We start from the raw sequence: 27,832 nt of genomic DNA, 5'->3' as shown, positions 1-27,832 counted from the left end.
GAGTTCAGTGGTAGAAAACATCCAGTGCCTATAGAAGGTCCAAGGTTCAATCTCTGGTCTCTCCAGGTAGGAATGAAAAAAGATTTCCATCTGAAATTCTGGAGAGCTGTTGCCTATTGATGTAGATACTTCTGAACTCGATGGACCAGTGGCGTAAAGCAATGTCGTATGGTCCAGCATTAAGCCTAGATTGATGGAAAGGTCCAAGGGCATCACCAGGATCTTAGATCAGGGTCAGGGAACCTTTTGCTGGGCTCCATTTTCCCTTCCCCCTAACCATTAGACATGTTGGGTGGAGCTAATGGGAGTTGGAGCTGAAGTTCAAAACATCTGGAGCATTAAAGGGTCTCCACTCCTGCCTTAACCCAGTGTTGGAACCCTCCAACGTATTCATGTTTGGAAGTAAGTATTTGTTTTAGTAGTACTTACCTTTCTAAGTTTATGATTGTATCCATAAACTCACTCCTATATGCTACAACTGTGGGGTGCAATGGGGAGAAGGGAGGAGAAAACCAGAGTGTGCAACCAGACCACTGACCTATCAGTTTTCAGAAATTTAATTTCAGAAGTGTTTACAGTCGAGGGGTAGCTGGCCAGGCATGTATACAGTTTACACGCACTCATTTCATTATTTCGCCTTGAAAAATATATTCTCCTTTTCTACAACAAAATGGCACTTATTTCCAAATGAATGTGTTCCGCATTAGGACAGCAGAAGCAAGCCCCATTTTGTTCCTGTGGTCATGATGGGTGCTATGATGTAAGTGAATTTACAATGTGCAACTTCAGATGGTCAGAGTATTTCTCTTTCTATCAGGGCTGGCAACTTTGGTTTGTTTGTTTTTGTGCTCTGATGTATCAGGAATGCAGAAGAAGGGAATAAGGATGTAAAGCAGGGAATGGGGGGGAGGGGAGGGATATGTCAAGTGTGTGATTCACAACTGAAGCAGCATGCATGGCCATCTAAAATCTTGCAGCTGCACCATTGCATTCACTCAAGTGTAGGTCATACTGTGTTCAGTGGCGCTTACTCCCAGATAAGAGTGCATTGGATTGCAGCATTATGCTTAGAGATGGCAATTTGCCCAAAGTCACTCTATGACCCCTCCAGCCACTGCTCTGACTCCTCAACCCACAGCAACAGGACTCCTTCTACCTGTTACGTACAGACTAGATATCAGGGTAAGCTGCTCTTTTTGAAAGTACTACAGACTATCCCACAGAGTCTAAACTATGAAGGGAACACATTGCTAAACAAGTCCTAATGCATCTCTAATTGCATTTCTACGCAGAAGAGAACACTCATCGAGTAAGCAATTTGGTTTCTTGGTTTTTAAAAAGATATTTGCGAAGTACATTGCTGGTACTACCAAAACCAATTCATTTATTTTCTATCTGGACAATGTAACACTGCTGCATGTCAAAGACTTCTGCATATCCTGTGAAGGATGGATATCAGGAGCGGGGTCCTACCTTGGACAGAATTAGCAAGGAAATGGCGGCTGGCAGGGACAGGGGTAAAGAGACAGAGAATGGTATATGCTAGATGAACTCGGAATATTGGATGCTGTGCTTTGGACTAATCATTTGGGACATGTCAAGTTCATCAATTCAGATTACATCTAGCTCTTAAACATGAGTTGGTCCCTCTAGCGGTGCTGTCAGACTAATAGCAATGCTAAGAAAGATCTCTTCCCTTCAGAGATAAAGCAAGCAATATTAGGCAGAGCAGAACTTTTTGCCCCTCCTTCCTGCATGACGCTGAATTCCATTCTCAGCTCCTTTAGCATGATTAACCCTTAGCTTACTAAGGAAGAGATGTGGTGTGCAGTGCTTGGGCTTTTCTTCTGCTCAGTATTAATTTCCTCCATAAAGTAGTTTTTTCTAAACAGAGTCAAACCATACTGCTATGAGTATTAGCAGGGTTGCCATTTGGCTGTTTTTGAGCGATGCGTGACTGCCTCATGACTTTCTAAGGAGCTCACATTTGGCATCAAGAAATGAAGAAGAAGAAGAGTTTGGATTTGATAGCCTGCCTTTCACTCCTTTTAAGGAGTCTCAAAGCGGCTAACATTCTCCATTCCCTTCCTCCCCCACAACAAACACTCTGTGAGGTGAGTGGGGCTAAGAGACTTCAAAGAAGTGTGACTGGCCCAAGGTCAGCTAGCAGCTGCATGCGGAGGAGCGGAGACGCGAACCCGGTTCCCCAGATTACGAGACTACCGCTCTTAACCACTACACCACACTGGCTCTCAATGGGCAATTGAAAGTGCAGCACAATTCTAGATGTGTCTTTCCAGGGGTATGAGATGACTCTCAGGGTCCCTTCCAGCTCTTCAATTCTATGACTCTAGGATTTCAGTGAAGGTTGCAAACTAACTCGAAGAAATAAAATTTTACCCAGCTCTTTGTTGAGGAGCTTGCGGTGGTATACACTCCCTTGAAGCAGCCCTGTGAGGAGAGTAAATGGCTGACTTTACCATTTCAGCTGGACCACCCAAATGGATCTTAGGATGCCGTGGGAAGACAACTCCCTCAAAAGTATCTCAGCCTTTAAATTGGAGCCTTATACTAGACCTTCACAACAACAAAGCTATGTTCACAGGTGCATCTGCCACTTACAAGTTTTGAATCCAGATATCTCCCCCCCAACCTTTATCAGAACACAACACAGCTGTTTTACTATGTTTACAAATGTTACCACAATGACCACAACTGCCTTTTCCTTTAAATTTGATATTTGGCTTTGAAATAACACACATAATCTAGATAAAGGTTCTTACAAATGATTGTTATTGACTGCTTTGGGGGAGTATCCAGTTGTTATTTACGGTAGTTTATACAATTTTTTTTTACACACTTTCTCACAATTGTTTCCCTAAATATGTGCAAGGAAAGGTCACAAGTCCACCTTAATCCGCTTATCTTCCTCTCCCCTATCTTCATAGCCCTGACACACTCAATCCAAGCACTGTCTATCTGGCTTTACATTTAAAGTAACTACCTCAAAATAGAAAGAACCCTCCAATGTCTGAGGGCATTAATCATACATCGCTGCTGGCATCCATTCCATTGCAAAAGGATGGAACATTGCTAATGGCCCTGTCTCTGATCTTTGCTTTCATTACAAGAACTTCTGGGCTGTAGATGTTCCTTGTCTATCTTTAACAACTTCTAAACATATCCTCCTACATAACTGCTAGCTACAAGCTATGAGTACGATCCAGCTGAAGTCAAGCACTCTTTGGTCCCATTGGAGAGGTTCAGTTACTTGGTTAACTTATGTTAACCACACAGGGAAAGGTTGTAGCTCAGTTGTGGAGCATCACCTACACTATGCATGCAGAAGGTCCCAGGTTCATTTCCTGCCATTTCCAAATAGGTTTGGGAGAGACCTCTGTCTATAATACCAGAAGGTCGTTGTCAGTGCATGTGGACAATACTGAGGTGGATGGACTATGGGTGTCAGGGGATGATTAGCTGCTTGTGCTTAAAATAGTGCCCCTTCAGAGTTTGTGCGACCCCACAAACCTCTGTGTGTGACAGAGCTCCTCAGACATGTCTGCTCTAGTCACTTGTAGAGTCCGACAGTGGCTGTCTGCGGAAGCGCTTCCAGCAAAGAAGTTCCTTAACGGAAACGCGTCTCCTGAACTCACGACGTGACAGCTTCCGGCGAAGCATAGGTCTCCCTGCAGTTGCTTCTGACACCTCCCCGCTATTTTCGCTCGAAGTGTCTCTCACCCCTTTCTCTCCCCTTCTGCTTCCTGCCTGGGCTGCTGCGTCTCTCTCAGCATTACTGAGATCCTCCTCCAGAGACCCCGCGCTCCCCCTACTGGTCCCTGCTTTGGCTGTTGACTCTCTCCCAGTCTCTGGGAGCCCTACCACTTCCCTTTCCTCCGATGTCAGTTCCCTGACATCCACCTCCCCTCCAGGGCCCCCCTCTCCCCCGCCCCTACTCTCTCCTCTGGGCGGTGAGGAGCTGAAACCCCTAAAAGAATCCTCTTCATCTTCCGACGTCTCGAACATTTCCCTCCATCGGTCTTCGTTCCGACTCGCTGAATCCTCCTCCACCTCGGAATCAGCGAACCCCTCCAACTCTTCTTCTTCGTCGGTGGTGGCGAAGTATTCCCTCCGGAACCTCGCCACTGGCTGGGGTTTCCGAGGGAATCTCTGATGAAAAGTTTCAATCAAAACCTCGTCATCTACATCCTCTGCCCTGACCCAAGTGTTTTCCGACTCCGGCTCCCCTTCCCACATTACCAAATACTCTACTTGCTCTCCCCTCCACCTGGAATCGAGAATCTCCGCTACATGGTAGCTGTGTTCTTTTTCCTCCATAGCTGGTCCCCTATTGACCCTCCCCTCTCTGTCCCCTATATACGGTGACAGCAATGATCTGTGGAACACTGGGTGCAACTTCATGTGGTTAGGTAACCGGAGTCTGAAAGCCACTGGGTTGACCTGTTGCGTGACTTCAAATGGTCCCAGCCTTTTGGGTCTTAACTTCTTACAACCTCCTTTAAATGGTAACCCTTGGGTGGACAACCACACCTGGTCCCCCACCCTAATGCTTTCTCCTTCCCTTCTGGTTTTGTCTGCCTGCCTCTTATATTCCTCCTTCGCCCTGTTTAAATTAAGTTGGAGCTGGCGATGGATCGCTTCCATTTCTTCAACGAACTGTTCTGCGGCTGGAACGCTCCAGTTCTCCCCCTCCCCCCCTGGGAAGGCTCGGGGATGACACCCGTGATTGGCCAAAAAAGGGCTCATTCCCGTGGACACGTTCTCCGCATTGTTATAGGCAAATTCTGCCAACGCCAGCTTCTCCACCCAATCATTCTCTCTGTCATTCACATAACACCTCAAATATTGCTGGAGGACACCATTAGCTCTTTCCGCCTGCCCGTTGGTTTCTGGATGGCGGGCAGTGGAAAAATTCACCTCTACATGCAATAAGCTCATGAGCTTCCTCCAGAACCTGGAAGTAAATTGTTTCCCTCGGTCCGAAACCACCCTCAAGGGGGCACCATGCAATCTAAACACATTTTCCACAAACAATTTAGCGGTTTCTTCTGCTGTGACCGCATGTGAGCAGGCTATAAAGTGGGCCATCTTGGTTAACAGGTCTACCACAACCATAATGGCTGTCTTCCCTTTGGACCTGGGCAGATCAGTCATAAAATCTATTGCCACTGCCTCCCATGGTCTTTCCGGCGTGGGTAGTGGTTCTAATAAACCTGCCGGTGCCCGCCTCTCCCCCTTGGCTCGTTGACATCGGTCACACCCTCTCACATACTCCCGCACATCTTCCCTGACCTTGGGCCACCAGAATTCCCTGGTAACCAGCCACATGGTTTTGTGTTGCCCAAAATGCCCTGCTGTGGGGCTATCGTGCAGTTGCTTGAGTACCTTTTCCCTCAATTCTCCTTCAGGTACGTATAACGCTCCCTTGTAGTACAACGCCCCGTTTCTCTCCTCAAAACCCCCGGGTTTGTCTCCCTCCCTCCTGAGACCCCTGAGTTTGTCCTGGGCATATTCATCCTGCACCGTTCCCTCTATCAGTTCCCTTAGCCCCACCAGTGCCGCCCCACACACCCAGCGATCCTCGGGAATGACATGGGTCTCTTCGGGTGCACCCTCTCCCTCCAAATATTCAGGTTTGCGTGATAGAGCGTCCGCCCTAACGTTCTCCTGGCCTGGTACGTAACAAATCTCAAAGTTAAATTTGGAGAACTCCTGGGCCCATCTCAACTGCCGTTGGTTGAGCACTCGCGCAGTTCTCCAATACTCTAGATTCTTATGGTCCGTGCGTACTTGCACCTTCTGTTGTGCACCAATTAGTAGGTGCCTCCATCTCCGGAAGGCCTCATAAATCGCAAGAAGTTCCCGGTCGTACACCGTGTAGTTTCTCTCAGATTTGTTCAGCTTTCGCGAAAAGAAGGCACACGGTCGCCACTCGGACCCCTCCTTCCCCGGCTGCAGAAGAAGCACCGCCCCTATGGCTCTGTCAGAAGCGTCTGTTTCGACCCTCAGCTTTTTTTGTAAATCCACATGTAGAAGTTGTTCGTCAGAGGCGAAGGCCTTTTTCAGTTCCTCAAACGCTCGCTCCGCCTCCCCCGTCCAAACAAACTTCTTTTTGCTGCTGAGACAGTCCGTGATGGGCGCCGTCAGGTGAGCGAAGTTTCGGATGAACTTACGATAAAAGTTTCCAAACCCTAGGAACCTCTGCACATCCTTCTTAGTCTTGGGGGTTTTCCATTCCAGCACCGCTTGAACCTTGCCGGGGTCCATGGCCAACCCCTTGTCTGACAAGCGGTACCCCAGGAATTCCACCTCCTTGGTATGAAACTGACACTTCTCCAGTTTCACCCACAGTCTGTTGGCTTGCAGCCTGCTCAACACTTCTCTGACGTCTCTCACATGTTGCTCCTCATTCTCCGAATACACCAACACGTCATCTAAGAAGGCCACGCAATTCTTGTAGAGCAAAGGCCCCAGTACATGGTTCATAAAGGCTTGAAAACACGCGGAGCCTGCTTGTAATCCAAAAGGCATAACGAGATATTCAAATGCCCCCAAAGGGGTGAACATGGTGGTCTTCCATTCATCCCCTTTCCTTATACGTATCAGGTTGTACGCCCCCCTTAGGTCCAGCTTTGTAAAAATCTTTCCTTTTCGCACCCTGGTCAAAATATCATCAATCCTGGGCATAGGAAAAGCCACCGGCTCTGTCACTGCATTTAGGGCCCGAAAGTCACATACCAGTCTCGGCTTGTCCGTGTTCTTTTTATCCACAAAAAACACTGGGCTACCCCCCGCTGCCTTGGACTCTCTGATGAAGCCTCTCTTCAGGTTCTTGTCAATGAACGCTCGCAACTCCTGCATCTCCCTGTCTGACATGGCATACAACCTGCCTACAGGAAGCTGTGCTCCAGGGAGTAAATTGATCTGGCAATCAAAGGGCCTATGCGGGGGTAGTTGGTCAGCTTCCTTCTCGCTGAACACGTCGCTGAGATCAGCATACTGTGATGGCACCTTCCCCTTCTCCATCACTTCCGTCCCTGCTAGGGTGGCTTGGGCCCCTGCTGACCCCTTTTCCCCCCTGCAGTGTTCTAAGCAATGTGCGGAACCGAAGGAAACCACTCTTTGATGCCAGCCCACCAGCGGATCATGTAGGGCTAGCCAGCTCATTCCCAAAATAATGGGAGCGCCTCCCAAGGTGGCCACATTAAACGCTATCAGTTCTGTGTGCCTTGCCACCCTCATTATCATTGGGATGGTCTGCAAGCTGACGCCTCCTCCCAACAGTTCTCTGCCATCGATCGTGGTCACCTGCAGGGGGTTGCTTAAGGGGATAGTCTGTATCTGGTGTTCAGCCGCAAACTCCTTGCTCATGAAATTGCAGGAGCTGCCTGAGTCCAACAGCGCCTTTATTTTTAGGGGGTGTCCATTTTGCAACTCTAGCGACACTTCAATCACTAGAGCAGGTCGAGGAGCTTCTGGCACTGGCACTTGGGAAAGGGGCACTTTCACTGCTCTTTGGCCTGGCTGCAGTGCCCTGCTGGCAACCAGGCGTTGGCTTTTACCTGCTCCGTTTCTCCCTGCTCTTCCCCCTCAACAGTTCCCACCATCCCTTGCCATTCCTTCCTCTGGGGGCAGACTCTGGCAAAGTGGCCTGGCTGTTGGCAGAGATAGCATTTCCGGGGTCCCTTTCCCTCCTTCTTCGCCCCCTCACTGGGCTTTGAAACTGCGCGCGCTCGGGCTGTTCCGATTTCCATCGGCTCTGCCGGCGGGAACGCTGGCTCAGGAATGTCTGGAATGCGTAACTCCTTCCAACGTTCCCCTCTCCCTTCCCGCCTCTCCAAGGCTCTTGCCTCCTGGCGCGCTCCAATGGTCAGCGCAGATTTGGTCAGCTGATCCATAGACACCGCCCTGGGGCTCCTGGCCAGCTCGTCTTTCACAGCTGAAGAAAGACCTTCTTCAAATAGCATCTGAATGGGTGCTGCCGATAAATCCCACCCCAATCTGTGAATCAGCATGGTAAATTCAGTCCAGTACTCACGGACAGATCTGCTTCCCTGCTTGCAAGCCATTAGCTGTCTGCGCACTACCCCCTCCTCAATATCGCTGGAGAACATGATATCCATTGCACGAAAGAATTTCATAGTGTCCTTCAGGATATCGTTGTGCGTTGCCATCAGGGGTCGAACCCAATCTCGCGCCCCCTTCTCAAGATGCCCAATTACGAAAGCAACTCGGGATTCCTCATCAGGGAACTCATCAAACTGCACATTCAGGGCATATTGCATTTCAGTCCTAAAGGCATGGTAATCCTTGGGGTCCCCCCCAAACTTCTGCACTAATCCTGGTACCTTTCTGGGGAACTGAGTGGTTCTCCCCTTCTTGTCTGCATCTTGAGCCCTCCTCTCCTCGAGCCTCGCCGTCTGCAGCGCAAGTTGGACCTCCAATGCTCGGTATCTGTCTTCCAAGCTTGGACCAGCTCCACCCCCTGCGGCTCCGGCTCCTGCTGGGTCGCTCATGATGCCTTCTCCTGCACAGGCAGCGTACAGAGACTGTCGGACTGCTGTCAGGGGATGATTAGCTGCTTGTGCTTAAAATAGTGCCCCTTCAGAGTTTGTGCGACCCCACAAACCTCTGTGTGTGACAGAGCTCCTCAGACATGTCTGCTCTAGTCACTTGTAGAGTCCGACAGTGGCTGTCTGCGGAAGCGCTTCCAGCAAAGAAGTTCCTTAACGGAAACGCGTCTCCTGGACTCACGACGTGACAGCTTCCGGCGAAGCATAGGTCTCCCTGCAGTTGCTTCTGACACCTCCCCGCTATTTTCGCTCGAAGTGTCTCTCACCCCTTTCTCTCCCCTTCTGCTTCCTGCCTGGGCTGCTGCGTCTCTCTCAGCATTACTGAGATCCTCCTCCAGAGACCCCGCGCTCCCCCTACTGGTCCCTGCTTTGGCTGTTGACTCTCTCCCAGTCTCTGGGAGCCCTACCACTTCCCTTTCCTCCGATGTCAGTTCCCTGACAATGGGTCTAAGGCATTTTTCTGTGTCTCTATTGAACACAGTGTCACTTTAAAGTGCCTAAATTTGACTCAATCATGATCCGTGATTCTAAGGCTGAAAGGCACTGCTTATGGTACATTTTATACTCAATTACTTTTCAAAGTGAGAAGCATTGCCACAGCAAAGGGTGGAGCATGGGTACACAAAAACTGCTCATGATAAAGGTAAAGGTAAAGGACCCCTGGACGGTTAAGTCCAGTCAAAGGCAACTATGGAGTTGTGGTGCTCATCTCGCTTTTCAGGTTGAGGGAGCCAATGTTTGTCCACAGACAGCTTTCCAGGTCATGTGGCCAGCACGACTAAACTGCTTCTGGCACAACACAACACCGTGACGGAAACCAGAGTGCACGGAAACACCATTTACCTTCCTGCCACAGCGGTATCCATTTCTCTACTTGCACTAGTGTGCTTTTGAACTGCTAGGTTGGCAGAAGTTGGGACACAGCATTGGGAGCTCACCCCGTTGCATGGATACGAACCGCCGACCTTCTGATCAGCAAGCCCAAGAGGCTGAGTGGTTTATACCACAGCGCCACCCGCTCCATGCTCATGACAAAGAGGGCCAAGTGTACAATAGTAATGAAACATGTTGTACCTTAAAAAAGCACTGGTGAAATGTGCATATTTCAGACATAGGAGACGCCAACACAAAGAATTTGGGGACGTATCAGCATAATCTGGAAAGCAACGGAAGTGGCATTTATGCATATAAATAGGTGTTTTCACCTCCAGAAGCATTCCTCCCTCACCTCTGAAAAAGGTCCTTCGTAAAGTCAGGGGTCATTCCGGAATGGCACCCTGCGAAATGCAAGGGTCTGGCTCTGGAAGGGAATATTGCCTTCTGCATCTTTTGCACAGGTGGAAGGAGGGATCCTGCCTTATTTTTAAAGTTCCTAAAAATAGTTAAGTGTTGTAGAATAATAAGGGAAAACCAAATGGTCCTCCCTGCAGTCTCTGCATGCCAATAGCACCAGTGTGACAGGCACAGCGTGAGTTACAATCTTAAGATTCATTACAGGGCTCCTTTTCATCAGGCACCAAACTGGAGTAGTGTGTTGCAGAAAGCTTAGTGTGTGTGCAGCCACTAGACATTTGCTCCTGCTGCTTAAAATAGAACGTCTAACTGCGATGGATTAATCTTCCTTTGGCTCTGGTTTTGCTTAGATTACTGTAGCTGCTACTGTCTGAAATACCGCTGTACAATATAAGTATTTCACATAAGTCACTTAACATACTGTCTGCAAAGACCATGTATCTCCTCTGAATGTGCCAACCTTATCTATCTATCTATCTATATGACAGAGGAGGAGGTTCAGCTGTGTTTTGTAACAATTACATTAAGCATTTTCAAGGTCAGATCCACAGTCCAGCTAAGGTGAAATAGTAGGATTTTAAGCCATTGTAGTCCTACTGACGTTAATGGGACTAAATTGGTTTAAGTGCAGAGACTTCAGCATAATAATTGGGAATGTGGATTGATCTTGTTAGTTGCCTCCATTAAATTAAAGCTTTATGTCTGATAATGGCATTATACAAAACAAACAAACAAACACCCGAAGAACATTAACCTGCAGTCATGGAATCTTCTTTTTCTATGCATTGCAGACCTGGGGGTTTTCCCAAAGTGCTTTGAGTCTTTTGAATTGTGCTGAATTTTAGTGGTTGGTGATAAACTGATAGTGATTTGAGCAGGGTCAGGAACTTGTGGACCTCCAGACATTGTTGGACTGCACCTCCCATAACTCCTGACTATTGGCCATGTCGGCTGGAGATGATGGAAGACAGATATAAATTACAGCTGAGAGGCCTTTAAAGAATCTCTTCTTAAATCATCTCAGTTTAGGGTTGAGCAGTGATGTGGCAAAGTTTGCGGATGACACCAGATTGTGCAGAGTGGCGAGGAAAAAAAGTGATTGTGAGGAGTTCCAAAAGGATCTCTCAAAACTTGGTAAATGGGCATTAAAATGGCAGATGTGATTCAATGTAAACATGTGTTAACAACAACAACAACAACAAATTATTCCTATGACCTGCCCATCTGGTCAGGCCTCCCTAGCCACCCTGGGTGGCTTCCAACAGAATATTAAAAACACAATAAAACATCAAACATTAAAAACTTCCCTAAACTGCCTTCAGATGTCTTCAAAAAGTCAGATAGTTGTTTATTTCCTTGACATCTGATGGGAGGGCATTCCACAGGTGGGTGCCACTACCGAGAAGGCCCTCTGCCTGGTTCCATGTAACCTCACTTCACGCAATGAGGAAACCGCCAGAAGGCCCACGGCACTGGACCTCAGTGTCTGGGCAAAATGATCAGGGTGGAGATGCTCCTTCAGGTATACTAGGCCAAGTAAATTTGAGCAAAATATTCCCAGCTTCACTATACTCTTATGGGGTCTGAACTGGTGGTGAAGGAAACAGATCTTGTGTATGGCTCAATGAAACTGTCAAACCAGTGTGTGTCAGCTGCAAAAAGATAAATTCTAGGGATTATCGGGAAGCTTACATTCTCTTAGTGACAACACTAGAACCTGGGGTCTTCAAAAGAAGCTGAAGGTTGGAAGATGTACTTCTTCGGCCAGCCCATAGTTAATTTTTAAACCTATCCAGTTATTTATGCATTGTTGTTGTTGTGTTTTAAAACCATTTTAGCTGCCTCCATTATATGTTTGTAAATTACCTTGATACACATGTAGATTCAGTTGTAGTAGCAGTAGTAGTATTAATAAATTCACAAGCACACGATAGAGTAATGACCAACTTAGATGACTTTAAAAGGGGATTAGGAAAAAAATCATGGAGCTTAAGGCTGCCCATGGCTTCTAGCCATGATGATTGTGTATTACCTCCAGTAGGAAGGCCAGTATGCCTCTGAATGCGAGATTCGGTGGAGCCCAACTGGGGAGGATGCTGTTGCGCTCATGTCCTGCTTGCAGGTTTCCTATAGGTATCTGGTTGGCCACAGTGAGGACAGGATGCTGGACTAGATGAGCATTTGGGTTGGTCCAGCAGGGCTTTTCTGAAGAGCCCATGGGCAATGTTCAACTAGTTCAGCCCACCAGGGCAAGGATTTCTGCTTCCCCTCTCTTCTCCCCCTGCACATACAACAGAGGGCTGGAAGAGCCCGAGAACAGGAAGGAGGGAAGAGAGGGAGAGAACATTCCCTTGTGCAAGCAGAAATACCTGCGCTGTCCGTGCAGCTCTACTTTGGATACAACCCAAGGGGAGTCATGTAGCAGGGGCAAAGGTGGCAAATGCTCCCGCCTTTTATATATATATATATATATATATATATATATATATATATATATGCTTTCGTAGATTTTCACGGGTACAGGAATGCAGGTTTTGGTGTCTTCGGGTGTCTTCCCGTGTAAGAGTCGGGGTGTCTGGGCGACGTTTCGACGAGGTCTGACTCGTCATCTTCAGGCTGGTGCTTTCGGTTTCTTGTTACTGGAACAGAGCAGAATCTGGTGTTTGAGTTCCTATAAATACTGTTGAGGGGTGTGGTGTATAGCCTCCAACGTTCTGGGCAGAGAGGAAGTTCCTAGATTAGTGTGCCTTTTCTTCTTTTGTTCCTTAATTACTTGAGGGATATCTTGAGTGATTTCATGAGTGATATTCTGAATACCACTGGGTGGGTCATTAAGTGTAGATTAGTTGCTAAAGCTTTCGTGTCTTGACCTCTTGAGCTTGTGAAGAGTTTTTCTGAGAAGATGGCTGTGCTGCATTTAGTTGTGCTCTGGCTTGGCTTCGTGTATAGGGGCGAGCTGTGATTTTGTGCCTTGTGCCAGCCAGATCTGTGTAGGGATTGCAGGGGGGTGCAGCATCCGGAGGTGCCACTATAGTTTGGCTACTGGATGGAGTCTGTAATATGTCTGTGGAGAGGGTCTGGGTTTGGGTCTGGTGTGGTTGATTGGTGACGGCGTTCTGTGTGCCTCTGGTTCTGGTGTCGGTTTTTGTGGGGAGGGCTAATTTCCAGATGTCTGGCAGGCGGGACGTGTCGTCACGCTTGTTCATGTTGTGAGGGTGTTTCTCTATCTCGATGGCTTCCATGATTATTCTCTTGTGGTGATGTTCCATGTTAAAGAGCAATTTGGAATCTGCAAAATTAATTTCGTGTCCTGTTTCTTTCATGTGTTGGAAAAGAGAGGAAGTTTTTTCTTCTTTTTTGACGGCATTCTTGTGTTCTGCGATACGTGCATTTATTCGTCTGTTTGTTTGTCCAATGTACGTGGCTGGGCAGACTTTGCAGGGTATTTCATAGACCCCTTGGTTTTCCAGCTGGATTTTGTCTTTTGGGTTTCTGAGGATATTGGCTATTTTTGGGTTGGTGCAGAAGGCTGTTTTGATATTGTGTTTATGGAGGATTTTGCTAATTTTGTCTGTAGTGCCCTTGATATAAGGAAGGAGGGCCATGCCATTGTTTTCTTCTGTGTCTTGGTTTTTGGGGGGTGTTTCTTTTTGGATTAGCTTCGTAACCCTGTTTTTCTGGTATCCATTGGCGATTAACACATTTGAGAGATTCTGTAACTCAGTTGTCAAGTGGTCTTTGTCAGCCAGGCGTTTGGTTCTGGAGATGAGAGTCTTGGCTACGGAGTTTATTTGTGCAGGGTGGTGGTGTGATTGTGCATGTAAGTAGCGGTTGGTGTGTGTTTTTTTCCGGTAGAAAAAAAACACACACCAACCGCTACTTACATGCACAATCACACCACCACCCTGCACAAATAAACTCCGTAGCCAAGACTCTCATCTCCAGAACCAAACGCCTGGCTGACAAAGACCACTTGACAACTGAGTTACAGAATCTCTCAAATGTGTTAATCGCCAATGGATACCAGAAAAACAGGGTTACGAAGCTAATCCAAAAAGAAACACCCCCCAAAAACCAAGACACAGAAGAAAACAATGGCATGGCCCTCCTTCCTTATATCAAGGGCACTACAGACAAAATTAGCAAAATCCTCCATAAACACAATATCAAAACAGCCTTCTGCACCAACCCAAAAATAGCCAATATCCTCAGAAACCCAAAAGACAAAATCCAGCTGGAAAACCAAGGGGTCTATGAAATACCCTGCAAAGTCTGCCCAGCCACGTACATTGGACAAACAAACAGACGAATAAATGCACGTATCGCAGAACACAAGAATGCCGTCAAAAAAGAAGAAAAAACTTCCTCTCTTTTCCAACACATGAAAGAAACAGGACACGAAATTAATTTTGCAGATTCCAAATTGCTCTTTAACATGGAACATCACCACAAGAGAATAATCATGGAAGCCATCGAGATAGAGAAACACCCTCACAACATGAACAAGCGTGACGACACGTCCCGCCTGCCAGACATCTGGAAATTAGCCCTCCCCACAAAAACCGACACCAGAACCAGAGGCACACAGAACGCCGTCACCAATCAACCACACCAGACCCAAACCCAGACCCTCTCCACAGACATATTACAGACTCCATCCAGTAGCCAAACTATAGTGGCACCTCCGGATGCTGCACCCCCCTGCAATCCCTACACAGATCTGGCTGGCACAAGGCACAAAATCACAGCTCGCCCCTATACACGAAGCCAAGCCAGAGCACAACTAAATGCAGCACAGCCATCTTCTCAGAAAAACTCTTCACAAGCTCAAGAGGTCAAGACACGAAAGCTTTAGCAACTAATCTACACTTAATGACCCACCCAGTGGTATTCAGAATATCACTCATGAAATCACTCAAGATATCCCTCAAGTAATTAAGGAACAAAAGAAGAAAAGGCACACTAATCTAGGAACTTCCTCTCTGCCCAGAACGTTGGAGGCTATACACCACACCCCTCAACAGTATTTATAGGAACTCAAACACCAGATTCTGCTCTGTTCCAGTAACAAGAAACCGAAAGCACCAGCCTGAAGATGACGAGTCAGACCTCGTCGAAACGTCGCCCAGACACCCCGACTCTTACACGGGAAGACACCCGAAGACACCAAAACCTGCATATATATATATATATATATATGCAGGTTTTGGTGTCTTCGGGTGTCTTCCCGTGTAAGAGTCGGGGTGTCTGTGCGACGTTTCGACGAGGTCTCACTCGTCATCTTCAGGCTGGTGCTTTCGGCTTCTTGTTCCAGTAACAAGAAGCCGAAAGCACCAGCCTGAAGATGACGAGTGAGACCTCGTCGAAACGTCGCACAGACACCCCGACTCTTACACGGGAAGACACCCGAAGACACCAAAACCTGCATTCCTGTACCCGTGAAAATCTACGAAAGCATATATATATATATATATATAAATAAAAATCAGGGTCAGTCCTTATTTTCTAAGAAATGCTGCCTAAATTATGTCCAGAAGTATCACTTAGCTTGCATTGGCTCTGGCATCTTCTGATTACACTACAGTATATAATGGGATTTCCTCCCCCGCCCTTCTTTTTGCAAATGCTAATAGTTTTGTTAGTGAAAGTGCTGGACTTCTCTCCAATCTAGCTCTGATGCTAGATTACTAAGCAATAACAAGGAAAAAGTAAACAGGGGATTTGCTGATGAATTGGGCCATTGGCCAAAAATAGTACTACATTAAGAGTAAACCTAGTTACTATAGCAACAGAAAGGGAGGGGATGTACCCAAAAGCTAGGGCAGGGTGATGAGACACTTGGAAAGTGCAGAAGCAATAGGGGCACAGGAAATAACCAAAATAAAGAGTGTGTGATCAACAAAATAATATATCCCCCCCCCAAGAAGGCCAAAATATGTATTCTCTATTCACTGTTCATGGAATCGTTAAGCTGATTTGTGCAGCTTTGCAATCAAAAGCCCGGGAATTGAATCAATTCCCTCAAGGTAGACAATAAGTTATGCATGTCATCTTTAAGACCTGGTCCAGAAGCAGGTACAAGCGATAAATTATATAAGACAAATTGTATCTGGGAACATATAACACAAGCTGGCAGAACACAACATGTTTTTGTAATCCAGGTGTAACCTTAGAAAATGTCATCCCAGATGTTCAGGGATTAGTGGACTCAGGGCTAATTCAAAGAACAGTCTGCATATAATTTAGCATTTGGCAGAGCAAAGGTGCACAAATTTATTGTATATGTGCTTATTTATTTATAATCTGTTTTTCTAAACACAGCTGGAGGTAGGAATCTGCAAAACCTGGGGCATCCTCTTGTGTGAGAGGATGTGACATGCAGGCTGTTGAATCCAAACCCAGAAGTTTAAACTTAATTAAACCAAAGTGTAAATGGAGCTTTCTGGACATTGTGAACTGTGCAGTTCAGTCGAAACAAGGCAGTAATACACTTGATGAAAGAGTAGCAAAAAACTACTGGAGAAGTGAACATAAACAAAGGCACATTGAATAACCACATAGCACAGAGCTCAGTATTATAATAATAATAATTTTATTTATTCTAGTCATACCCCACCCATCTGACTTGGTTGCCCCAGCCACTCTGGGCAGTTTCCAGCATATACAAAAACATAATAAAACATTAAACATTAAAAAGTTCCCTAAACAGAGCTGCCTTCAGATGTCTTCTAAAGCTTGTATAGTTACTTATCTCCTTGATATCTGATGGGAGGGCGTTCCAAAGGGTAGTCACCACCACCGAGAAGGCCTCGTGAGAAGTCTTGTCACCTTCAGTGCCATTCGGGCATCACAGGCTTCCAGTAAGATAAACAATACACAGTGGCAATCTGTGGGCCAAAGGCAGTGCTCCCCCCACCCGGGGTACTCAAGGGTACGCAGTACTGGCACCTATTTTTCTAGAAGGTAATGTTCATACTCATTCTATGCGTGCCCTGCCATGTTGAAATGCACTAATCAGGAGCAAAACCTATAGCATTAGCCTGCCATGGTATGCCTTTTTGGGTTATCAGTTGCTGGCATGCTATATATGCATGACCATGAGGTAGTGGACCAGGGTCGTGAGGGGTGAAAGACCTGTTACTATTTCTGTTCTAGGATCCCTGCAGGGTCCCTGTCTCCAGTGTCCTAAAAGCACTCAATCAGCATGAAAGGGAAGCTTTTTAGCCACTTCATGCTCCAAGCTAAACATTTAGGAACACACACACACACACACACACACACACACACACACACACACAAATAAGGTCCTTCAGTTTCAACAGACTGGTGTGCAAGTTCTGTCACCTTGCAATGGAACTACACAGAAAACATAACTTAAGTCACTCCCAAAGAAGATACTGGAGGAATCTTTGCATGAGTTAATACTTTTTAAAAATCCTTTCTGAGCTGTATGGTATCTTTGTCTTTCTGTCCTTCCAGGCTGTGATGCTTCATAGTACACATTTGTGATTCTTTGTTTTCTTTCTTTTATTAGGTTTGCAATTTTAAAAAACAACAAAACACACTCTCTCTCTCTCTCTCTCTCTCTCTCACACACACACACACACACACTCCAAAACATTTACCATGTATGTGCACAGAAAATAGTAGATCTGAAAGGCAAAATAAGGAGATCTGCATTTATCATTGCAAAATTGCTATTATTCTTTAATTATAAGATTATTATATAATCCTAGAAAGTTGTCTATGCTTAGAAGGGGCATGCATTTGAGTGGGAGTAGTTGTAACTGTTATGAAGGGAACCTGCACTTATGAATTTTCCACTACCCTACTGCATATGTACACTGGCTGATGAATGTAACATGCACACTTAAACAAATAAAGGGTATGTGTGGAATGTTTGCATGAGTAAATGCTTTCCTTTCAGCACACATAATATATAAAGCGGGCTTTGTGCAATGTGTAAGCAAGACAATGAAAAGGAAGGAAGGAAGGAAGGAAGGAAAGAAGGAAGAAAGGAAGAATTTCATGGGAAGATATATAGTGGTCCCAAAGCTCCTAATGTCTTGGCAGCAGTGACTTTTTATTTAAATATGAAATGTCACCTTTCCTTCCATTTAAAATTATTCCTAGTGACTTCACATTCCTGCCTTCACTTGCAAGCACTTTGTCCTCTTGGAGCTGCAAGCATCTCCCGGAGCTCATTCTGCCTCTTTGCACCACTGCAGCCCAACAGCTGAACTCATTTGTAACAAGCTCCTATTTTCCAGTTTGATGTTGTGCTTGAATATTCCCCCTGGCATCTCCGCAGGCACAGCCTGCGTTCTATGATCTGAGCTGCAGAGTTTTTCCACTAGCATAATAACATGCAAAGTATGGTCTGGCGGGTGTCTTGACTTCACCCGTGAGCCTGGAAATGTGATTGATGCACACACACAGCTGAGGTGGGGATTAATTTGTCAACCTGTGCTGAGAAACGTCTACAGTGCACCACGGAATAGCTTGCCAGAGACAGGAGGGTGAGGCTTTCCCCGGGCCACAGCAAATTGTATCTGCTATGGCAATAAATAGCTCTAATACTCTCACTATGACGTTCATCTCATTCCCACAGAATGGCTGTTATTAATTATTGTGTATTAAACACCAACTGTGTGCTTGACCCTGTAAAAGAAATGTTCTTTGCCAAAGGAGCTTATTAGCAAAGGAAATACATAGCCAGCACACACAGAGGGAAATTTTAGCTTTTGTCATCTAAGGCATAGTAAAAGCAGCCTTTGGGTGGAATTCAACAGTGCGCTAATAATATTGTTCTGTCAGCACAAGCATTTCCATTTGCCAGACAAAACCATCTCCCCACTCCTCTCCTGCATGCTGTTTGGGGGTTCTCCTGACCCTCCAAACTGGATTTGGAGGAGGTCGGTGGGAGAGGAGAGAAGGAAAAATTCTTTTCCTCTAGTGCAGGTCCTTGGGCTGGCTTCCATTAGCCCACCTGGTTAGCTGAATTGAGCAGTTTGTGTGGGAAAGCTGGGCTGCCCAGGGATTGGGACAAACCATTGCCATATCCAATATGCACCAAAGAGCAAGTGGTTCTGGCTATAGGACCCATATGATGTGTTTCATTGGTGCAACACCTTCTTGGTGGGGAGGCATTTCTCAAGGGGCAGTCAATGTCCTTGCACATACAAAACTTTAATGGCATCTTTCTGAATTGCTAGCTGATTGTGCAGGTGGAGCTTCACATGGTTCAGTGCTCTTCTGTGATACTCCACCTGCAGAGTAAAGTGATACAGTTCAGGAGAACATATAACACCTGGACCTCTGCATTTGTAAACAAGGCATAATTTGACACTGTGGACTCCTCCTCCAGTACAACCTCTTCTTTCTTATTTATTTATTTGTTAAATTAGTTTACTGCTCTTCATCTGAAGATCTCAGTGTGTTTCACAGAATGAAAATACAAGATAAAAGCACAAAATACATAATAAAAACAAGAACAAAACAATACCCCCGGCCACAAACACATTTAAAAGGACATACAGTGGTGCCCCGCAAGACGAATGCCTCGCAAGATGGAAAACTCGCTAGACGAAGAGTTTTCCGTTTTGGAGGTGCTTCACAAAACGAATTTCCTATGGGCTTGCTTCGCAAGACGGCAATGTCTTGCGAGTTCCTGCTGGTCCCCCCCTTTTCTAAGCCGCTAAGCCGCTTATCAGCTGATCCGGTCAGCAGATAAGCCGCTAAAAGCCGCTAAAAGCCGCTAATAGTGCTAATAGCGCTAATCCCCTAATCCATCAATGGGCTTGCTTCGCAAGACAAAAAAACCGCTAGACGAAGTGAATCACAGAACGGATTCTTTTCGTCTTGCGAGGCACCACTGTAGGATGTTAATCAGCCAAAGGCTTGGTTGAAGAGGAACATTTTCACCTGGTGCCTAAAGATATATTAGGCACCAGAAGAGCCTCCCTAGGGAGAGCATCCACAAAGGGGGAGCCACTGCAGAAAAGGCCCTTTCTTGTGTTGCCACCCTCTGGATCTCTCATGGAGAATGCACACAAAGAAAGGTCTCAGAGGATGCTTGCAGGGTCTGGATAGAGTCACATAGAAGGAAGGCAGTCCTTGACGTTTTGTGGTCCTGAGCTATTTAAGGCTTTATAGGCCAAAACCAGCCCTTTGAATTGGGCCTGAAAACTAACTGACAGCCTGTGTTGTCAGGCCAGGATCAATGTAATACGCTTAAACTGTCTTGCCCTGGTGAGCAACCTGACTGGTGAATTCTGCAATAGGCAGGATGGAGAACTGGGCCACAACTAACAAAATGAATTTCAAGGGAGCTAAATGTAAAGTTCTGCTGTTAGGTAGGCAAAATAAGAAGCACATAATGGGTGACAACTGGCTTGTCAGCAGTACATGTGAAAAGGATCTGGGTGGCTGGTTTTTTTTTTAGTATATTGCAAGCTAAATATGAGTCAGCAGTTCTGTGTGTGCAAAAAAAAAAAAAAAAAGGGCTCTCATGAGATTCTAGATGACATCAACAGAAATATGATGTTCAGATTACAAGAAGTATTGATTCCACTCTTGTTTGCTTTGGTCAGATCTCACCTGGAGTGCTGTGTCCAATGAAAGTACAAACTGGAATGTGCCCAGAGGAGGGTAAAACAGATTGTGAATGGCCTAGAGACCAGTCCTGTGATGGAAGATTTCAGGAACTGGGCATGTTCAATCCAGAGATAATTAAAAGGTGATATATTAGCCATCGCCAAATATCTGAAGGGCCATTACAGTGGTATCTCGGGTTACATACGCTTCAGGTTACATACGCTTCAGGTTACACACTCTGCTAACCCAGAAATAGTGCTTCAGGTTAAGAACTTTGCTTCAGGATGAGAACAGAAAGCGTGCTCCAGCGGTGCAGCAGGAGGCCCCATTAGCTAAAGTGGTGCTTCAGGTTAAGAACAGTTTCAGGTTAAGAACGGACCTCCGGAACGAATTAAGTACTTAACCCGAGGTACCACTGTACACAGATAATGGAGCAAATTTGTTTTGAGCTGCTCCAGAGAGTGGGCCCTGAATTTACAGGTTTGAAACATAGGAAATAAGATTTCAGCAAGCAATTGAAGATGGTGGACTCTCTTTGGTTAGAGGGTTTGCAGCTGAAGCTGGATGACCATCTGGCAGGGCTGTGATTTCCTGAATTCCACATTATGCCAACTCATATATGTGCATACTCAGCAGCATGCAGATACTACTATGGTTGACTAGCTTCCACACCTTAACAGCATATGTGAGTGGCCTGATTGCATAAGCAATGCCACTTCGGAAGTATGCGCTCACACTTAGTGGCCACTTCTCTTTCATGGACACACACACAAAAATCACAACTGGCATACTTCCTGTTCACAGAAGAGAAGTCACGTGTGAGCTGCTCTTGGTAGCCTTGACATTACTCTCACATTTGACTTATCTATAAACATGGGTGGACTGGAAGGGGTACAATGAGACGGTCCTGTACAAATCTGTGTTAATAGGAGGTGGGAACATAATAATTGGCTACAAACCTGCCAGGTAGGGGGTTATCCAAAAGTCAGGAAAGAGGGCTCCATTGAGCCATGCAAGCAGCAAAATGAATAATCCTCCAACTTTGGAAAGCCACACCAAGAGCAGAAAACTGTATACAAGACATCCTGCAACTAGGAACCCATAAGAAAATTGAGCTGCAGAAACTACAAAAATTCAATTTTCCAAGATATTTGGAGTCCATTTTTAGAACTCTTCACCAAGACTGAGCAAGCTAGTTTCCTGCTGATCTAGAGTGTAGGGCCATTGAATTCAAATTACAAGAAAGGAGATTCTGACTAAATATTAAGAATAACTTTCTGACAGTAAGAGCTGTTGAACAGTGGAACAGACTCCTTTGGGAGGTGGTGGACTCTCCTTCCTTTGAGATTTTTAAGCAGAGCATGGATGGCCATCCGTCCAGGATTCTTTAGTTGTGATTCTTGCATTGCAGTGTCGCGAATTCCTTGCAGCGCTTTTTAGCAAAACGCTCAGAGTCCCAGGTTTCTTTTCAGTGCAGTCTTTTTAATGTGAGCTATATACAAGTATTTACAAAAACAGTCCATACAGAGTACCTGCTCCTTAAGGCAAACGAATACTCACCACCCCACCACACCACAGCACAACCACCACAATTACTGTTGAACAGGCTTTCCTTTTTAAAACAGGTGATAGCCAATCACATTAATCACATTCCTGCTGAGTCACTCTGACCCAGCACTTCACAGAGTATTGCATCAGCCTGTTGAAGCCTGCAGACTTACTCAGTATCCTGCGAATCCCAATATGAAGGCATCAGACTAGGTGACCCTTCCAACTCTACAATTCTTTGAGTAATACCCACAACCAGAAGAAGTGGGAGGCACAATGCAGGGATGGAAACTTCTACAATTGTTCATAGTCATAAACTTTATTGCACTAACCAAAGGCCATGGCATCATCTAGAAACAAAACAATTGTTAAGTTGTTAACCTGGGATTCCAATGCAGATTTGACACTCATCGATCCTAACTCTTATCTGAGCATGTGAGCTTGAGCCCTGCATGGCACACCAAAGAACTGAACATCAGAAGTGAAAATGCTGTAGCTGTTAAGGGTGTAGGCATGAGGGCAGATGGCGGTAGAGAGTTGGCTTGGCTTGGCTGGGCTGGGAGGTAGGGAGCAGAGGGAATAAGAGAGTGTACTGTTTTATTATAATGATGTGAAACCCCTAATAAACTATAGCTAAAAAGGGGAGAGGTTTTGGCACATACCATGCCTGTGTAAAAAAGAGATCCATCAGGAGCAACAGGCATAATTGTTGTCTGGGAGTGATGCAGGGCTAACAATGTAAAGATGGAATAATAACAACAACAACAACAACAACAACAATAATAATAATAATTTATACCCCGCCCATCTGGCTGAGTTTCCCCAGCCACTCTGGGCAGCTCCCAATCAAGTGTTAAAAACAGTACAGCATTAAATATTAAAAACTTCCCTGAACAGGGCTGCCTTAAGATGTCTTCTGAATGTCAGGTAGTTGTTTATCTCTTTGACATCTGATGGGAGGGCGTTCCACAGGGCGGGCGCCACTACCGAGAAGGCCCTCTGTCTGGTTCCCTGTAGCCTCACTTCTCGCAATGAGGGAACCGCCAGAAGGCCCTCGGCGCTGGATCTCAGTGTCCGGGCTGAACGATGGGGGTGGAGACGCTCCTTCAGGTATACAGGACCAAGGCCGTTTAGGGCTTTAAAAGGAATCACTTAAAAGGGAAGGTGGAAGGGAAACTTGTTCAGGTAAGGCTTAATAACGGAGGAAAAAACTGGGGAAAGCAGAAAGGATTTAAGTTATACAAAGGAGAAGAGGACTGGGCAAAAAACACAGTGATGCTTGGGATTCACTTGAGTGCCATTTAAAGATCCAACAAGAGAAACCTTATGATCAGTAGGAGTCCTGACCTTTCTCAGAAGCGAGGGATGTGTCAGGTGCACTCTGAGATAAGAGCATGCTCCAGGATCTGGAGGGTTCTCTTTGCAAAGGAAAAGTTACACTGAAGCTAGGTCTTCTGATATTACACTGCTCATGGTCTGTAGGCAAGGGGTTTCCTGGGTTACTGGGAGTGCTTGTACAAGTAAAAAAAAAAAGTATCTGAATTGTCCTTTTTAGTAGACAAATAGGCTTGGTCCAGAGTCACCAGTATAAGGTGAATATAGTTTGAAAAATAAATAAATGATAGGCTTTATTGTGGTGCTGTGTGTGGTCCAGAGGGCCGTGCAACAATACTGGGATGAAGGTGGGCTCTCAAAAAGGCAGTACTTAGTAAACAGTGTCCTGAGCCTATAGCCATCTTAAAGCGAGTACACCCTTTTCAGTAAGTCTGTGTGGTGTAGTGGATAAAGCATTGGTTTAGGGCCAGGGAGTCTGGTGTTCCAACTCCTACTCATTCATGATGTTCACTGGGTGACTGTAGGCCTGTTGTTCTCCCAGCCTAATCTACCTCTAATCTACAGGGCAGTTGTGAGGGTAAAATGAAGGGGTGGGAAATGACCATAGATGGTACCCTGAGCTTGCTGTGGCAGGGGTGACAGAAATAGATAACCCACCTTTATTTTATTATTGCATTATCTTCCACTTTCTCACCAGAAACCCATAATAGTATAAAACAATTATTTCTGTTACACATGTTATCATCAACCCTGTGAGGCAAGTAAGGTGGGGGGAGAGGGGGAGGGGGAGAGAGCTGGCAACAAATTTGTGAGGTAGGTGAGGCTGAGAGATTGTGACAGGCTCAAGTTCACTCCATAAACCTTTTGGCTGAGTGTGAATTTGAACCTGGGCCTCTCTGGCCTTTAACACTCTATGACCCCAGTAAGCAGAACCAGTAAGAGGCTCCCACGTCAGTGGCTGAGCCAAATTCAATTCCTGACTCTGAGCCTGATACTAGTTATCAGGAGACTACTCTATCTGATCCTGAAGCACTTCCCATGGCCTCAGAACCTGTAGAGACAGAGTCAGGACCCTCATGGGTGCCTTCCCCTGTGCCTGATGAACCGTGTGCCTCCCAAACCACCTTGCTAGCTCAACAGCACATGGAGTACAAGAAAATGCCTGTACAGTGGTACCTCGGGTTAAGAACTTAATTCGTTCTGGAGGTCCATTCTTAACCTGAAACTGTTCTTAACCTGAGCTACCACTTTAGCTAATGGGGCCTCCCACTGCCGCTGCGCTGCCAGAGCACGATTTCTGTTCTCATCCTGAGCCCGGCCTTGGCTGGGGAGGGCAGGGTATAAATAAAAAATTATTATTATTATTATTATTATTATTATTATTATTATTATTATTATTATCCCGAGCTACTACTTCTGGGTTAGCGGAGCCTGAAGAGTCTGTAACCTGAAGCGTCTGTAACCTGAGGTACAACTGTATTCAAGTCAGAGCATTGGCCCTTTAGAAATTCTGCTTCTCAAAAAGGAAGCAGAGCTTAGGAAAGACAGACTTGGGGTCACAGACTTAGCTTGAGTGAGTTGGTGTGAGTCGCTCTCCTGGAGCTCTCCATGGTGCTGCCACACTTCACCTGCCTTGCTCCGTCGAACCAGAAGAGGACACTCTAGCTACAATGCCACACTAGCTCTCAGTGATCTTTTCCAGCCCAGCTGCTTGAAGTTATTTTTGCCGAATATGCTGAAAATGTAGCCTGGGACTGTTTCGTATGGGAAATTCAACTAACTGAATAAGCCAGCACAATAAAATGGATTATTATCACCAATCATCATCTTTATATTTTTTTAATCAGCATCAAAGCATAATATAAATATGTTAGGTAGCCCTTCCCATTTTGTGTATTTGGGTAGGTTTTACCTAATGAGCCACGTCAGCAGAAGCCCTGATCAAGGACTTCCACTTGTGCAATGTGGCATCCCCACCCAATTGGCTCAGGGAAGGGTCAGAAAACAGCCCCTCCCCGAATAGAGCACAGGGGGCAGAGAGGGGGGATCATTCTGTCTAAATATTCATCATAGTGTGGCACTGAATTTTGCCCTGTGTGTTTTAAAATCAGCGCATCTCAGAAAGTAGGTTTGACTTGAATACTAACAAGTTCCATTAGAAATGGTAAATTTCCTCCATTTAATTTGCATTGGCCACTTCCTCCAAACACCACTCATTAAGCTCTGGCAACTGGGTTTCCTGGCTGTGGGTGCTCCCCAAAGGCCTTGCTCTCCAGCGATGTACGAATGCTGCAGACACTGCAGATCAGCAGAGCTCACAAATTTATATGTGGAGTTTAAAAATAAATGATGTGTCAAAGTAGGGTCAGTTTCCCTGTAGGGTGTTTATGGCAAGGAAAAATCATCTCTTATCTATTGTTCATTTACTTTCAGGGAATTAGCTCTTCGGATGTTAATTCAAATAAATAAACTGAAGGTGATAATGGCCGAAATAAGTTTTCATGCTGCTTGTAAGCAAAGGGACATCGAGAAGCTGCTGTGTTCTTTTAAAAATGCATAGTTAAGGTTTTATTCAAAATGCCATTAATGTTTTAAAGAGCTGGCATACAACAAATCATATGAGACGTGCAGCTTTCAGCCTTATGAAATTTATGGACAGGCTATGTTGAAAAATGAAAGAGAAGAAAAGACAAGGAAGGCACTTAGATCTGATCTTGTTTTTGAAGCAAATGCTGTCATTACACTCTGTTTTAAATTGTAATACAGTTTTTGATGGTCTGAGATCGAGCTCCGAGAGCCTTCTGGAGGTTCTGTCACTGCGAGAAGTGAGGTTACAGGGAACCAGGCAGAGGTGCCTTCTCAGTAGTGGCACCCACCCTGTGGAACGCCCTCCCATCAGATGTCAAAGAGATAAGTAACTATACAACCTTTAGAAGACATCTGAAGGCAGCCCTGTATAGGGAAGTTTTAAATGTTTAATGTTTTATTATGTTTTTGTATATGTTGGAAGCCACCCAGAGTGGCTGGGGTAACCCAATCAGACAGACAGGGTATAAGAAGTAAATTATTATTATCGCTATTATATAAATCTAGGAGTAGCACTAGTATTAGCCATCTAACAGCCCTGTTCATCTCAAGCATATGCTTAGCAATGGGGGGGGGGGCATAAAAACATCAGTTAGGGTGGTTTGATAAGAGAGATGTGTCTTGTGTTGGTTGTAAATTCAAAAAAATACCCAAAAAAATCAAATTCTAGGTATGGCAGGTTTTACACATTTATGTACCTGCTATGTGCCAGTCCTTAAAGATTCTCTAAATATGTTTGGGCGTTTGAAGAAAGCAAGTGTGTGTGTGTGTGTGTGTGTGTGTGTGTGTGCACGTGTGCGTGAGAGAGAGAGAGAGAATGAGAATTTGCAGTTTCAGTGCCTTCCCTTAATGGAATGATAGAAATGTAAGCACATTTTTTAATTTAAAAAAATTAAAAATTAATTTTAGCCCTAGGATTTGCATTTCAAATCACATAATAATGGAATAATTTATGAGCCTCCTTTAGTAGTCTGCATGGAAAGATTAAGTATTAACCACTTCCATTACTTTTATCATAATCTAGAATGGCTCACTCAAAATCACATTCCTTCGCCGCAGTGTGAAAAGCTTTCAGTGCGTGGCTGGAAAGTTGAAACGATGAAACAATTGCTGACGGGTTTCAGCATTTGTGAGATCACAAGTGAGGAGCAATGGCCAGCTCAAAACTTTTTGCTGGCTGGATAAAGGATCAGACCATGTCATTTCCCATGTGCAGAAGCTGGCCAGAGCAGCACTTAATTCTTACTTCAAGACTCATGAAAGTCCTATGCTATACCTGAGAGAAAGAAGCTGATTTTAAGGGATGTAGGGCACACCTGACTCTCCAGAATCCTGCTGCTTATTTGCAGCTCCCTAGCATCCGCTGCCTGAGGCAGCTGCTTCATATGACCAATGACCCATTTAGCCCATCATCCTGTTCTCACCGTGGCCAACCAGAGGCCACTAGTAGGACCCTAGCACAAGTGCTCTCGCCCCTCCTGTGGTTTCCAGCAACTGGTATTTAGGAACATTACTACCTCTAGCTGTAGCAGCAGAGCTATTGATAGCATCGTCCAGGTCTTTATGTGCAATTATCATTTGCCTTCCTGGAACCGCTGGCTCACAAGTTACTCTGGGCCTGGAGCACATTATAAGTTTTTTGTGGGTTTTTTTTTGCATTTAGAAGTATATGTGCATGAAGCAGAGACATCACCTTGCCAACAAAGGTCCGTATAGTTAAAGCTATGGTTTCCCAAATGGTGATGTATGGAAGTGAGAACTGGACCATCAAAAAGGCTGATCGCCGAAGAATTGATGCTTTTGAATTTTTTGAATGCTGGAGGAGACTCTTGGGAGTCCCATGGACTGCAAGAAGACCAAACCTATCCATTCTGAAGGAA

The 27,832-nt window shown here is 45.5% G+C and overlaps 2 long non-coding RNA genes across 4 annotated transcripts in view; both read left to right on the top strand.

Moving 5' to 3' along the window:
• The window catches only part of LOC309542848, a 680,556-nt gene that overhangs the window by 1,922 nt on the left and 650,802 nt on the right, over positions 1–27,832 (top strand). The gene's annotated exons all lie outside the window — the stretch shown is intronic.
• On the top strand, positions 656–27,753 carry LOC309542816. Its single transcript, XR_014224455.1, has 3 exons — positions 656–760; positions 26,977–27,093; positions 27,616–27,753. It is a non-coding gene; the product is annotated as an uncharacterized lncRNA (long non-coding RNA).

Source organism: Podarcis vaucheri (assembly GCF_965113315.1).
Source record: "Podarcis vaucheri genome assembly, chromosome: 1".
Classification (NCBI taxonomy): domain Eukaryota; kingdom Metazoa; phylum Chordata; class Lepidosauria; order Squamata; family Lacertidae; genus Podarcis; species Podarcis vaucheri.
This window is presented reverse-complemented; position numbering and strand designations above follow the sequence as displayed.